At 38.7% G+C, this 13,509-nt stretch overlaps 1 pseudogene; it reads right to left on the bottom strand.

Annotated features, from left to right (window-relative positions):
- Window positions 1-801: 801 nt before the first annotated feature.
- LOC118997156 (keratin, type II cytoskeletal 8-like) lies at window positions 802-2,293 on the bottom strand (annotated as a pseudogene).
- Between the last annotated feature and the right edge of the window lie 11,216 nt (window positions 2,294-13,509).

Below are 13,509 nucleotides of genomic sequence, written 5' to 3'. Positions count from 1 at the left end.
ACTGTATATATATTCCTAGTTCAAAGATAATTCATTTCCCCCTAAAAAGAATGACCAAATGGCATAAATAATTTTCACAGAAATAAATTTTTACTTGTATTTCTATTACATAAAATTCAACCTGCCTAGATTATCAGCCAGAATACTATACGTGCTGTGATATTTAATCAGTTCCCCAAGTATGTTGTTGTAGGGTGTGGACTTTGGACTTTTGCAGTAGAAACAGTAATTCAATGACAAATTTCCATTAAAGCCCCTAACTAAAGGGAAAGGAAAGAAAACAAGGAATAGAAATAAAAGTAACGATGGCCCATACCCTCCCTCCACCCCACCCCAGGAAACTACAGCAGTGTCCCTTTCTTGGGTTTACCTGTGCAAAGAGCACCCCTCTATGTGTGAGAAGAGGCAGATTAACAGGGAAGGCTGAGGAGAACATGCCCGCCCCAGCAGCAATGCAGTCCTGTCCAGGGAGAGGCTGCAATTCCAACAGAAAACTCTAGTTCATGCCTAGTTCCCATGCCATTTCCTCAACAGATTCAGAATCTGGATGAACGATACAACTATGTTGTATGTATGTATGTATGTGTGTATGTATGTGTGTATGTATTAGGGTTGGCAGAGCCAGCTGAGACTTTATTTTGGGTAAAGAACAATTGATTTGGGTTTTAGTCTGGAGCACAGGTAAGAGGGGGTCCCCAGGCAATAAACTCCCCCACCCAAGGGTGAGCTGAAGACCAGAGCTGAGCCGCAAGGGGGTCTCCTGTGCCCTCTGGTCCCCAGCATGACTCCTTTCCTGCTGGCTCAGAGGACAGGAGGGACCGCAGTGATCATTCCCTTGGGCAGGACATCAGATGACTCAGACACCAGCTTCCTATGGTGGGTCTCAATCTTCCTCACAACCACCATCTTGGAGGAGCTGGTGCTGGTGCAGCTGAAGGATCCAGAGGCCCCACCAGGGCCCACATTGGCCTGGAAGCCCAGGTCGTTGTGGAGGTTCCTGGAAGCCAGGTTCAGCCCACCTGAGTAGTGGCTGGCAGTCTCAGTATAGATACTCATATTCTGAATCCCAGACCCCGTTCAGTTCTCCTCACCCTTCAGCAGCTTGTGGTCAGCAGGTCCAGGGCCAGCTTGACGTTCACGAGCTCCTAGTACTGTGCAGCTTCTAGGCTATGTCCTGCTTGGTTGTTCTCAGAGCAGCTTCCAGCTCAGTCATTTTGGCCTGAGCAACCTTGATGGCCAGCTCCCCACACTGTTTGGCATCAATGCTGGTGGCCTCCAGGGAAGCCCTCAGGCCTTTGAGGCTTTCGATCTCAGCCTGAAGTTGGCTGATGTTCCAGTACACCTCAGAAATCTCTGACTTTGTGTGATGCAGGTCATCCCATGTTTCCCAGCCGATGTCTGCAGCTCCTCATACTTGACCTGGTGCGTGGTGTCAGCCTCAGCCCAGCTGCAGTTGGTGATCTCCTTGTTCTGGGCCTCGACTTCAGCAATGCTGCTGTTCAAGTCCAGGGAGCAGTTGTTTTCTATGGACAGCACCACGGACACGGCAGAGATCTGGGTCTGCAGCTCGGGATTCTCCTCTTCATACAGCTGCCTGTAGACGTTGATCTCATTGGTCAGCCTTTCCCAGTGGACTCCAGCTCTATCTTGTTCGTGTAAGCTTCATCCACATCCTTCTTGATGAGGACAAATTCATTCCCCATCTCTGTGCTTGTTGATCTTGTCCTCGTACTTATTTTTCAAGTCTTGCACCAGCCCCTGCACATTTCCAAACTTTGCCTCTAGCCTCAGTTTCTCCTGGGCCAGCCTTTCCAGCTGCCACTGAGGATTGTTGATATAGCTCTCCAACGTGTCATTCATTTTACTCTGAGTTATCTGCTGCTGCTGCAGGAAGGTCCACTTGGTCTCCAGAATCTTATTCTGCTGCTCCAGACTCCACACCTTATCAATGAAGGAAACAAATTTGTTATTGAGGCTCTTGATCTATTCCTTTTCCTGGTTGCACATGGCCTGGATGTGCAGGCCATGCCATGGTGGGGCTCAGGGGGCTCAGCAGGCTCTGGTTCACTTGGATGACTCTGATGCTCCGCATATGCCCAGCTCTGCCAAAACCCTTGGCCAGATTCATGTTGGCACCCAGGCTAACATGGTAGCTGCTGCCCCCCTGGGAAAAGGTTGAGAAGCTGATGCTGGGTCCGTTTTAGTCTAAGAAGCTGCTGAAGGCCTGGAGACCAGAGGTGGACACCTTGTAGGTCTTCTGGGTCACCCTTGTGGCCATGGTGGAGGCTGGAGTGGAGGCCAGGAGGCTAAACCAGACAGAGATTCAAGAAAGAGCCAAAAACTCTTGCTTCTCAACTATGTTGTATTTAAACTGTAAATGTAAGTAACAGTATTTGTTGCCTTTCAATCTCATGGCCTGAACACAACACAAAAAATTTGTGAAGAAATGTTGAAATGAATCTGGGATTTGCACATACTCTACCTAAACTACTAGAGAGAGAAATGCTGAGAAGAAAGATGGAAAGGGCATATCACAGCAAGAATAAGCAGCTACCTGTAGAACTGAGAAAGTGAACAATGTCTGAGAGGTTATTGATGTGTTTGCTTTTTTCACTGGCAATGTCCTCCTTCCTCCTCGCTTTCCTCACTGTCGTTACCCCCCATGAAAGCTTTTAGAACTCTCCCCTCACTGCACTACTGCCCAGAATGTTTTTTAAAATGTAGAACCCCTCAAACTTCTTGTTCATTCCACTGCTGTAATTCTTCTCTTGGTGTTTATGTTAGTAAGTCAGCTTTAAGGGAAAGTGCCACAAGGAACATAAATATCCCTTGTCTTCGGTTAAACCTCTATACCCAAGTACAGGGCAAAATCATAAATAGTGCACATGGCAGAAATGCTTATCGAGCTTCCCCCTACCAACCTCTAACCTCCATAATCTAAAGATATAAAAACAGTTATTAACCAACAAAAGGCCCTCCTTTCTTAGCCCAATGGCACACAGCTTACAGAACGTGGTGGTGATGCCCACGTCTCTGTGGTCCTCACCTTTCCCTGGAGACTCTCCCAAGGCCTGAGGAAAAACAACGCCCCTGCTCATGAGCGAAGAGCAGCAACTGAACAGATGTGCTATCAACGCCGGTCTGAATGTTATCAACGCCAGTCTAAAGGTGGCCTTTTATTACACAAACTGTCTAATTGCTATTTGAAAACCTGATGGAATTTCTAGATAAGCATTTTTAAAATAACACTGATTTGCCATATAAATTGTGAAAGCACGTTATCTTTACGAATTAAAAGACAGAAAATGGGGCAAGGAGAGCGGCTGCTAATGCACAGGAGACTTCTTCTCGGGGGAATGACATTGTCCTAAAATTAGGTTGTGGTGATAACTGTACTACGTCATGCATACACTAAAAACCATTGACTTGTGTGTACACTTTAAATTGTGTGTACACAATAAATTTTAAGGTATGCATATTTCTCAGTAAAGTTGTTAAAGAGACAGAAAGGAAGAAAAAAGGCCCGGAAGTGGTTTCTCACACCAGTTATTCCAATAAAATGTAGAGCCCATAGACAGGTCTTGAGGTTGGGGGTACAATTAAAAGGACGTCCTCCTCAACGATGACATCTGCATGTGTCAGAGCTAGCAATGAAAGGAAAAAGGAAACTAATAGTTTACATTTTATTAAGTGTTAAGAGCTTTAATTAAGCCATACTGTTTGCTATTTGGGTGATACAACATTGCTCACAATTGAGATTACAAACATCACTCCACATTCGGCACACTGGCAAAAGTTAGAAAGCAAAAGACTGGCCAGTGCTGGAAGGAATGAGGGATGTAAGAGATACCCTGCTGGTGGGGTTCAGACTGCTGCAGCCCTTCTGAAGAGCGACTCAGCAGGCCTTAGACCAGCTAAAGTGCATACACCCAGCCACCCCACTCCTGGGTCTGGAGGGGTGAAGTGCAACATTACTCACCGCAGAGCTGTTTGTGGGGGTGAGGAGCTGGGGCAATCAAATTGTCCATCATTATAGGGGAACAATAGTAAAAGGCAGTGAACCCCACAGGATATGGAATATTACTTAGCTGTTAAAGGCAAAGATTTAGATTTACATACGGCTTCAAGGATGGACATTAAAAACACAGTTCAAAGTATAAAGAGAAAAAGTAAAAGCAGAATGAACAATTTCATAGTACAGTACACTTATGGAAATAAAAAACACATGTACACATAACACTACTGGTTTTAGAAGACCATCAACAAATAAAACAATGCACATCAAGCACATTAGAATGACTACTTTTGAAGGCAGGAAATAGGGGAATGTGAGCAGAGAATGAGAAAAACAGGGAGTAAATAAATAAAAGCATGAAACAAAAGAAGGGCATTTGTAATGACAAAAAATAACAGTGTTCTCTGAACTGAGCAAACTGAAGAACTCAACCATTTCCTCCATGGAGTGAGAGGTGTGACGGGGGATGAGTTAAGGTATGGCTAGCAATTACTTCTAATACTTCAACTGTGTTGTTTTCTTCATGAACTTTCTTTCTTTTTTTAATTCTTTTTTTGTTTGTTTTTATTAAAATTTGGGGGGTGACACTGGTTAATAAAATTATGTAGGTTTCAGGTGTACAATTCTATAATACATCATCTGTGTATTGTATTGTGTGTTCACCATCCAAAGTCAAGTCTCCTTCCATCTCCATTAATCCCCCCATTTATCCCCCCTTTACTCTCTTCTATCTCCCCCAACCCCCTTTCCCTCTGGTAATCACCAAATTGTTGTCTTTGTCTCTGAGGTTTTTTCCTTAATCCTTTTATCTCCCCTTCCAACTCTCCTCCCCTCTGAAGATGTCATGGTTCTCTGTCTCTATGAGTTGGTTTCTATTTTGTTAATTTTGCTCACTAGATTCCACATATGAGCGAAATCATAATGGTATTTGTCTTTCTCTGACTGGCATATTTCCCTTAGCACAATGTTCTCCAGGTCCATCCATGCTGTCTCAAAGTATAGAACCTCCTTTTTCACAGGCCAGTAGAATTCCAATGTGTAAATGTACCAAAGCTTTTTTATCCGCTCGTGTATTGATGGCCACTTGATCTGCTTCCATAGCTTGGCTATTGTAAATAACCTGCAATAAACCTAGGGGAGCATACATTCTTTGAAATTAGTGTTTTAGTTTTCTTTGGGTACATTCACAGAGTGGAATTCCTAGGTCATAAGGCATTTCCATTTTTAATTTTTTGAGGTAACTCCATACTGCTTTCCACAGTGACTGTACCAGTCTGCATTCCACCAAGAGTCCACAAGTGTTCCCTTTCCTCCACATTCTCACCAACACTTACATGTTTATTGACGATAACCAGTCATAAAGGTGTGAGCTGGTATCTCATTGTAGTTTTAATTTGCATTTCTCTGATGATTAGTGACATTGAGCATCCTTTTATATGGCTATTGGCCATTGGTATGTCCTCTTTGGACAAGTGTCTGTCTATTCGGGTCTTTTGCCCACTTTTAATTGGATTATTTGTTTTTCATGTTTTCTTTTTGATGGAGAGTTTTATAAGTTCTTTATAATATTAGGATGTTATGTCCTCTTATCAGATGCATCAGGGGTGAATTTATTCTCCCATTCAGTGGGTTGCCTTTACATTTTGTTGATAGTTTCCTTTGCTGTGCAACAAACTTTGAGATCATTCTTGATCACCTACAAGTTCATCGAGGTATTGCAGGTTGATTTTTTCCACAGCTGCTTTCAGATCATTCCTCAATTCCCTGAGAAAGGTAAACAATTCATATAACATTTCATTTGATCTTTCCCATGTTTTTTGCTAATAATAAGTACAATTCATCTCAGATTACCAGTTAAGATGGTGGAGTCAGTAAACACTGTGCTTGCCTCCTCCCACGACCACATAAAAATTCCAACTAAATAATAAAACAACCATCCCCAAGAACCACCTCCAGACTACTTTAAAATCCAAAAACTAGTGTCTTATTTATATCCTAGGCCACCAGTTCATTTCTAGCACCAGCAAATTCCACATTCTAGTCACATCCAGTTTGTGACCATTTAATAAACATGGAATCCTTAAGGCTAGACCCTTACCTTACATCATATGCAAAAATAAACTCAAAATGAATCAAAGATCTAAATATAAGAGCTAACACTATAAAACTCTTAGAAGAGAACATAAGGGGAATGCTTTATAACACTGAATTTGGGAATGATTTCTTGAATACAATGCCAAAAGAATAAGCAACAATAAACAACAAAAATTGATAAGTTGGACTTCATCAAAATTAAAAAGTTTAATGGATCAAATACACTATCAGTAGAGTGAAAGATAACCCCTGACTAGCGGGGAAATATTTGGAAGTCATATATCTTACAAGAATTGATATCCAGAATACATAGAAACTCCTACAACTTAACAATAAAAACCAACAAGTATTAAAATGGGCAAAGGACCTGAATAGACTTGCAAATGGCCAATAATAAAATGAAAAGATTCTCAACACCACTACTAAGTAGGGACATGCAAATCAAAAACACAATGAAATATTACTTCATACCCATTAAGATGGCTGATCAAAAACAAAACAAACATTCCTGGCTGGGTCATTGAGTTCATTCCAATACACTAAGGTTGTGGGTTCAATTCCTGGTCAGGGCACATACAAGAATCAACCAAGGAATGTATAGATAAATGGAACAACAAATAAGTGTTTTTCTCTCTCTCTCCCTTCCCCTCTCTCTCTTAAAAAATCAATAAAACCCCCCAAAAGTTAAACAAAACAAACAAACAAAAATCCCAACTCAGAAGCTAGGATATGAAGAAATGGAACACTTGTACATTGCGGGAAATGTACAATGGAGCTACCTATGTCTTTTGATTGTGAATATTGTACCAACCTTGCATCCCCTGAATAAATCTGACATGATCATAGGATATGATCTCTTCAATATATTCCTGGACCAGGTTTGCTAATATTTTTTGAGGATTTTAGCATATATGTTAATCAGCGACCTTGGCCTATAATTTTTTTTGAGTGTCTGTCTATATTTGGTTTTGGATAGGATAATGCTGGCTTGTAAAACTAGTTTGAGAGTCTTCTCTTCTTTTGAAATTTTTGGATTAGTTTGAGAAGGATAGGTGTTAGTTCTTTGACGTATGGTAAAATTCACCTGTGTTTGCTGGGAGATTTTTGATTGCTGCTTAGATTCCATTAATTGTAATTGGTCCAGTCAGATTTTCTGATTCTTCCTGATTCATTTTTTGGAAGATTGTATGCTTCTAGAAATGTGCGCATTTTATTCAGGTTGTTCAATTTGTTGGCATATAGTCATTGGTAAAATTTTCTTATAACCTTTTGTATTTCTGTGTAGTCAGTTGTTACTTTACTTTCATTTATGATTTTATTTATTTGGATCTTCTTTGTTTTTTACTTTATGAGCCTAGCTATCATTTCAAAGAAAAAGCTGTTGGTTTCATTGACCTTTTTATTGTTTTTTAGACCCTAAGTCATTTATTTCTACTATAGTCTTTATTATTTCCTCCCTTCTACTTACTCTAGGCTTTGTTGTTCTTTTTCTAGTTCTTTAGGTGTAAGGTCAGACTGTGTGAGATTTTTCTTTAGGTAGGCTTGTAATGCTATGAATTTCCTCTTAAGACGGCTTTTGCTCTACCATAGATTTTGGTTTTTGTGCATTCATCTTCATTTGTCTCAAGGCAATTTTTTCTTCCTTGATCTCATTGTTGACCGATTCATTGTTTAGTAATATGTTATTTAGCCTCCATGCCTTTATGTGTTTTACAGTTTTTTCAATTCTAATTGCTTTCTAGCTCCATACCATTGTGGTTGGAGAAGTTGCTTTATGATTTCAATCTTCTAGACATTATTAAGACTTGTTTTGTGTTCTAACATGTAGTCTATCCTAGAAAATATAGAATGTATATTTTGCCGCTTTGGGATGAAATACTCTGTGAATATCAGTTGAATCTGTCTGGTCTAGAGTATCATTTAAGGCCACTGTTGTCTTGATTTTTTGTCTGGAAGATCTATCCATTGATGTCAATTGGGTATTAAAATCCCCTATTATGACTGCATTACTTTCAACACCTTCTTTTATGTCCATCAAAATTTTCTTTATATATTTAGGTGCTCTCATTTTGGGTGCATATGTGTTTACTAAGGTTATATTCTTTTGTTGGACTGATCCCTTTAGCATTATGTAATATCCTTCTTTGTCCCTTCTTATGGCCTTTGTTTCCAAGTCTCTTTTGTTTGACATAAGTATGGCTACCCAGGGTTTTTTTTGTTTGTTTCCTTTTGCATGGAATATCCTTTTCTATTCCCTCACTTTCAGTCTGTGTGTATCTTTCATTCTGAAGCGGGTCTTTTGTAAGCAGCTTGTATGTGAGTCATGTTGTCTTATCCATTCAGCTACCCTATGTCTTTGACTGGAGCATTTAGTTAATGTACATTTAAAATGATTGAGAAGTACTTACTTATTGCCATTTTGTTCTTTCTACCTATGTTTCTTTTTCTGTCTTTTTCTATTTTTTTCTTCTTTAAGAAGATCCTCTAACATACTAATTTGGTGGTATTGAACTTCTTTAGTTTTTTTTTGTCTTAATTTTGCTTTCAATTTTTAAATGATAGCTTTGCTCAATAGAGTAGTGTTGGATGTAGGTCCTTGCTTTTTATCATTTTGAACATTTCATGCCAATCCCTTTTGGGTTGAACTGTTTCTGTTGAGAAATTAGCTGACAGCTTTATGGTAGCTCCCTTGTAGGTAACTCTCTTTTTCTTGCTGTTCTTAATATTTTCACTTTATCTTTAAACTTTGCTATTTTAATTATGATGTGTCTTGGTGTGGCCCTCTTTGGTTTCATTGTTTGGGGGTCTTTGTGCTCCCTGGACTTCTGTGTCTTTTTCTTCTACCAGGTTAGAAAAGTTTTCAGCCATTATTCCTTCAAATAGGTTCTGTATACCTTGCTCTGTCTCTTCTCCTAATGGTATCCCTGTGATGCACATGTTGCTGTACTTGATGTTGTCCAAGAGTTTCCTTAGCACTTCCTCATTTTTTAAAAATTATTTTTTCTTTTCGTTGCTCTGTTATCTTGTCCTGCAAATTGCTGATTCGATCCTCTGTTTCACCTAACTTGTTGCTGATTCCTTCTACTACATTCTTTACATCAGATATTGTATTCTTCATTTCTGATTGGTTCTTTTTAATGGTTTCTATATCCCTTTTCATGCTTACTACCTCTTGGTTTAAGTTCTCACTGAGATCATCTGTTCTTCCCTTATGGTCCTTGGGCATCATTTTAACCATTGTTTTTAATTCTGCATCTAGCTTCTTGGTTGCTTGCATTTCCTTTCATTGTTTTCTGGGATTTCTCTTGTTCTTTCATTTGGGGCATATTTCTTTACCTCTCAATTTTGTCTGTTTTTTTGTGCTTGTCTGTATTAAGTAGATTTGCTATGACTCTCAAACTTTTTATGCTGGCTCCATGATGTAGGTATCTTGTGAGGCTCAGTGGTGCGATATTCTAGATCACTAAACATAGGTGCTCCAGGGACACCTCTTATATCATTTATGTGCACCCTCCAGTTGTGGCTGAGTCTTGAATGTTGTTGGCCCATTCGTGGGTAGACTTAACCTTCAGGTAGCTGACTATAAGGATAGACCTGGGTCATGGTGTATGTGTTGCTACACAGGGGCTACCCCCTGAAGCAGTTGATCCCATCAGGTCTGGTGCCTCATGGAATCCCCCTTTGGGTGTGCTGCCTGTGTGGCTAGTTAAGTTGAGCTCTGGTGTGGTCCAAGTCCGCCACTGGTTGTGTTGATCCTGGGTCCATTTTGTCATGGTTCTGGTGCCAGCTACTGCATGTGACTTGCCTTGGGCTACTATCTGGAGCTACCACACAATTCACACTGTTTGTGGCTGCTCTACTGGGCCTGAGTGTGCATGAGAGGAGCCAAGGTGAGTACAAGAAAACACCCATATTCTGAAAAATGTTTCAGCGTACATTCTGGGATGGAAAAGCCTGGGTTTGCCCCTTAGTTTTTCCATTTATTGCATGATACAGGGCAAAGTTACTATCCTTTGAGGAGATTATTATTATCATATTTATTTCACAAAATTGTGAGGGTTCTGTGCCATAATTCATGTAAAGAGCTTAGTACTGTGACTACTACAAAATGTGATCAATAAATCTTACCTTTATATTCAATGTTCTTAAGATTCTGGTCCTTTATAGAATGATCTGCTCCAGATGTCATAACAAAATATCAGAGATTGGGTAGCTAGGTTTTTTGCAGTTTTGGAGGCTGCAAGTATTAAGTTATTGTGCCATCAGGGTTGGTTAATGGTGAAGCCTCTCTTACTGCCTTATAGACAACCATATCCTTGTGTCCTCAAATGGCCTTTTGTTTGTTTTCATGTGGAGTGAGAGAGAGAGATCTCTGGTGTATCTTCTTCTTATTATTAGGACACTAGTTCTATTAAATTAGGAACATATATCTTGACTTCATTTAACCATAGTTATCTCTTTTAAGACCTCATCTCCAAATACAGTCATGTTGGGGGTTATGGCTTTAACATATGGATTCAAGGAGGACACAATTCAGTTTATAGCACCCTCCTTAATGTGCCACTGACAACTCATCTCTCTCTAGTGACACAAATGCCAGGCTCTGCCACAGTAATGCTTCATGACTAAAATCACATCTTCTCTTTTGTTTCTAGTCAAAAGTCTATCCAGTTCAAACTTCTCTGAAGATTTCTCTAGTACAAATGAAGAAACAACTCATTTCTCATCTTTGCTCCTATGGTATTTTCTTCAACTCATTAATAAAGGTAAAGTAGGAATAGTATTTCTAAATGTACATATTTCTTTTATATACAGTTTTCTCTGTTAAATCCCATAATCATTATATGTAATTATTATTAATAAGCTTACTTTATTAATTTTGCAAGTGAGCCTCAGAGAGGGTATTTAACAGTACTTATTCAATCAAAATTGAGAACACTAAAATATGTGCTTGTTTGTAGATGATGGTACCATTCACTGATTATGAAGCATTGAAGGAGGAGCAGGTTTTATGGGAAAACATGTTTGATTTGACACATACTGAGTTTATGGTGCATGGTGCATCCAAGTGTGCAAACATCATATATTTAATATAGCCATTCTTAGATTGATACACAAGTTGAGCTTTGATTTTCTCATTTTATAATATTAGCATGAGTAGGTGATAGGTGGCAAATAACCTCTTTTATTCTATGTTAAGAATAGTGCTAAATGATTTCTTGCTCAATGTTCTTCTTCCCACTCTTTCCATGTATTTTAACTTCTACACAGCTATTTTTTAATATCATAGACCTGGACAGGATCTGAAGTGAACAGGATCTTAAGAGATTATCTAAATTATTTCCCTTCATTTATAGATGAAGAAAGCACAGTATAGCTAGTTAAGTGACTCATCCAGGTCATAGTTAGTACCCAAATAAGAACTAGCATTCTTATTTTCTAACTCCAATTGAAAGTCTATTCCATTATACCAGCAATTCCCAAACAATATTCTACAGAACAAAACTGTGTGAGAAGCTCAATGGGTGAAATAATTCAGATGTAACTTTTAACACTGAGTACAACCCCTTCTCTTGGAGAGTTACAGTGAACAACTTGTTTAACTTTACTTAAATCAGCATTTAACGATTTAACCCCTTTCCCACCATATGGATATGGTTCAGGCACTCTGAAAACTTCCTTTTGACTACAGAAAAGGTTGCTGCAGTCAGAAATGGAGTATAATGCTAATAGGAACTGCTTTGGGAATGCACTACGCCCTATTTATGATGATGCTGGCCTTAAAAGGAACTTGGTAGGCTTAGTAGAAAAACTACCTGGCTGAGATAAGGTGAGGATGATGCAAACGGAGGGCTTTTGTTTCCATGACAGATTAGTGTTGTTCTGGGAAGACATAGAGCATAGAAATTAAATACTTTTTATTGACTATTTAATAAAAGGCATGAGATTGTTTTATTAACCTGCCTAGAATTTGTTCGTTTTACTGTAGGGTAAATTTTTTTTTAAAGATTTGACCTCTCCTTGATAAGTGGTGGTGCAAATACTCTGAATTAGGAGTTGAGGACTCCCAGTTGGAGAATTGTTCTTCTCATGGTAATTTACAGGACACAGGTAATGAAGCTGTTGTGCTTTTATTTGTCACAGGAATTTTGGGAAAAACAGGAAAATAATTACACACAGAGTTAGAGTTTCATGAGGATTTAATTTTGTTACTGTAATGTAGTAAAGATGGCTACAGAGAGTTAATCATGATGGAAATCTTAGCCCAGTTTTATGAAAGTGCCTTGACTTGAGTTAGAAAGAGAAGTATTACTAATAAAACTTTCTATAAACTTTAAGTTTCTGGTATTTTAGGACTCTTTTAGGACTAAAGATCATTCATGCAACCTATGTACATCCTGATATTACATATCAGTTTAATCAAAACTACAGATTGTCCTGAAGGGGAAAAGTGAAAAATATAAAGTAATACATATACTTGAAAGAAAATTTAGATAATTTTTAAGCCATTGTAATAAAAGAGAAAGGCCTTATTGTCATATAGCCAACATAGATCCCACAAACTTCACTGCTTCCAGTATGTATTATTGTTACATATAATTACTAAGAAAAATTTAAATAAATATTAATTTGCATTTCTATTGTAGTCTAAGCAAGACTACTATTTTATAATTATAAAATTTATAATTTGTTATAACTAATGAGTCATTGAGCAATAAAAATAATTTAACAATAATCAAATATTTCTTCTTGAAAATGTCAGGCTAATTTAAAAATTTTAAACGTTGAAAATAAAGACTATAAAGTAAAGGTGGAAGGGATAGATATATATATATCAATATCTACCCAAGAGTTTGTCAGCTTCACTACAGCTGGACACTAAGAAAAATCACAGCTCAAGAAATCTTCCATTTTTAAAAGTACATTTTGAAAGGATAGATTTTTCTTCATATCTATAGTTAATCAAATCTATAACAACTATATGTATATTAGTAAAATGAATATGATGTGGTATTATATATACTATACCATTAATATTTCCTGTAACAAAGGAGCTCCAAACCTGGGAGATGCTTAAGCATTCGTGGTGTTCTGACAAAACCACCCGGAGGACTAGCAGATGTGGACCTGCCCTTTGTTACCCACATTACAGGGGAACGCACTGATGGCTGCAGGTTGGTGAGCCTGCACTTTCCCGAGCTGGAGACTTATTTTAAGGAGTCCCAGACAAAGGAGGCACATGTCCTATGCTTGACTCTTAACTATATTACCTCAGTGTGTACAAGTAGAAAGAAGACATCAAGAAACAGTCATAGGACAAGAAGATGCTCCCACAAGGAGACAAGGAGAGAGCTACAATCATTCCCAAAACAATACAAATTCCTTCTGGCCAGTAGCCC

This window comes from Sturnira hondurensis, unplaced genomic scaffold, assembly GCF_014824575.4.
Source record: "Sturnira hondurensis isolate 20B ecotype Veracruz unplaced genomic scaffold, ASM1482457v3 Scaffold0012488, whole genome shotgun sequence".
Lineage (NCBI taxonomy): Eukaryota > Metazoa > Chordata > Mammalia > Chiroptera > Phyllostomidae > Sturnira > Sturnira hondurensis.
The sequence above is the reverse complement of the archived record's forward strand: the minus strand, read 5'-3'. Positions and strand labels throughout refer to the sequence as shown.